The following is a 2472-nucleotide window of genomic DNA, read 5'->3' as shown; positions in this document are numbered from 1 at the left end:
CTTTATCAGGAATAATGATATTAAAGAAGAGGCCTTATACCTTGCTCTGTCTATGCACCCTAAGCATCATGGGAACTTTCCATATGACTTCCAGGCAGAAGGACCCTTTCCATATTTCAACTCAAAGCTTCTATATGTACTGCCTCTTTCATTGGAATGTGAGATCCTTGTAAGCAGAGATGATTATGTCTTCTATTTATATTGCCAGTGCTTAACATAGTGCTTTCTGAATAATGTGTTTGACGAACACTTTATTCATTTTCTTTTATGCGTTGCACAAAACTGATATAGCCTTGAAACTAATTGTTACCCCCTTGTCTCACAGATCACACAGAGTCCTTATCAATGTGTTCAGTGGACCTTCCATTCCATTCCATAGGATCAAACTTAATACTATCGAATGGAATCTAAATATGGATATATTCGAGCTGTGAGCTCTTCTACCCAGCGTGGACTTGCCTCCCCCCTGCCTCCAGGTGTGGCACCACCTCCTCTCTCTCTTAAGGGTTTAAACTTACCACTTCAAAGTTCGCCATGGATGATGATATTGCTGCTCTTGTTGTCGACAATGGCTCCGGAATGTGCAAAGCTGGCTTTGCAGGAGACGATGCCCCTCAGGCTGTGTTCCCTTCCATTGTTGGGTGCCCTAGACATCAGCGCGTGTTGGTGGGTATGGGCCAGAAAGACAGCTATGCGGGGGATGAGGCCCAGAGCAAGAGAAGGATTCTGATCCTGAAGTACCCCATTGAACATGGTATTGTCACCAACCGGGATGACATGGAGAAGATCTGGCATCATACTTTCTACAATGAGCTCCATGTGGCCCCTGAAGAGCACCCTGTGATGCTCACAGGCGCCCACTTGAACCCAAAAGCCAACAAAGAAAAGGTGACAGATTATGTTTGAGACCTTCAACACCCCAGCCATGTACGTTGCCATCCAGGCTGTGCTGTCCCTGTGTGCCTCTGGTCGTACCACTGGTATTGTGATGGACTCCGGTGATGGTGTGACCCACACTGTGCCCATCTATGAAGGTTATACCCTTCCCCACGCCATCCTCCATCTGGGTCTGGCTGGCCGTGATCTGACAGACTACCTCATGAAGATCCTGACCAAAAGAGGGTACAGTTTCACTACCACAGCTGAGAGGGAAATCATGCGTGACATCAAGGAGAAGCTGTTTTACATCACCCTAGACTTTGAGCAGGAGATGGCCACTTCTGCATTTAGCTCTCCTCTGGAAAAGAGCTATGAGCTCCCTGATGGTCGGGTCATCACCATTTGCAACAACAAGTTCCAATGCCCAGAAGCCCTCTTCCAGCCATCTTTCTTAGGTAGGCAATCCTGTGGAATCCATGAAACTACCTTCAACTCAATCATGAAGTGTGATGTTGACATCTTTAAGGATTTGTATGCCAATACCGTATTGTCTGGTGGTACTACCATGTACCCAGGCATTGCTGACAGGATGCTGAAGGAGATTACAGCCCCAGCTCCAAGCACAATGAAAATCAAGATCATTGCCCCACCTGAGCGCAAATACTCTGTCTGGATTGGTGGCTCCATTGTGGCCTTTCTCTCTGCCTTCCAGCAGATGTGGATGAGCAAGCAGGAGTATGATGAATCTGGGCCCTCCATTGTCTACCTCAAATGCTTCTAAACGGACTGTTCGTGTTTTTTGATTTTTTTTTTGTCGAAGAGTGTGACATGATAATTGCCCCAAAAAAGAGAGATGAGATTGGCATGGCTTTCTTTTTTTTTTTTGTTTGGTTGGTTTTGGTTTTTGTTTTTTTTTGGTGCTTGACTCAGGATTTAAAAACTGGAATGGTGAAGGTGATGAGAAGTCTAAGTATGCTGGAGGCAAACATCCCCAAAGTTCTGCAATGCGTCTTCAGGACTCTGATTATACATTTGTTTTCTTTTTTAATAGTCATTCCAAATATTGCATGATGAATTGTTACACAGTTACAAGCCTCTGTGAAGGCTGTCCTCTGCTAGAGCAAAGGAGCTATGTAACAAAAATCCAGATGGGGAGGAGGGAGGTGGGAAGGTACTGGTATTGCTTTACATGTAAATTATGTAATCCTTTAAAAAACAAAAAAAAAACATTTTGTATCTTTCACCTTAATACTCATTACTTTCTTTTTTAAATTGTCAGCTATAATGAATGGCTCCCTAAATTCCCTCCCTGCCCCCAACATAGATGTGAATGAAGACTTCACAATCTGCCTGCGAGTTTTTTGAAATCGGTGCCAGTACTTGGGGTAGGGGAGGAGCTTCACCTGTACACTGACTTAAGACCAGTTCAAATAAAAGTGCACATGTTAAAGAAAAATAAATAAATGAATGAACGAATGAATAAATATGGATATATTCTCCAAATCCATATCTAGTGAATGTCTTGTCAAAATAGGGAGACCAGTGATACTGAAAAAGATCTCTCATGAAAAATAATGACTTATACTCAATGAA

General features: G+C 43.4%; 1 pseudogene; it reads left to right on the top strand.

Moving 5' to 3' along the window:
• Positions 1-534: 534 nt before the first annotated feature.
• Positions 535-1660, top strand: LOC118843964 (annotated as a pseudogene).
• The last annotated feature ends 812 nt before the right edge of the window (positions 1661-2472 follow it).

The sequence above is a fragment of the Trichosurus vulpecula genome, chromosome 3, assembly GCF_011100635.1.
Source record: "Trichosurus vulpecula isolate mTriVul1 chromosome 3, mTriVul1.pri, whole genome shotgun sequence".
Lineage (NCBI taxonomy): Eukaryota > Metazoa > Chordata > Mammalia > Diprotodontia > Phalangeridae > Trichosurus > Trichosurus vulpecula.
Note: the sequence above shows the minus strand (reverse complement) of the source record. Positions and strands in the feature narration are given on the sequence as shown.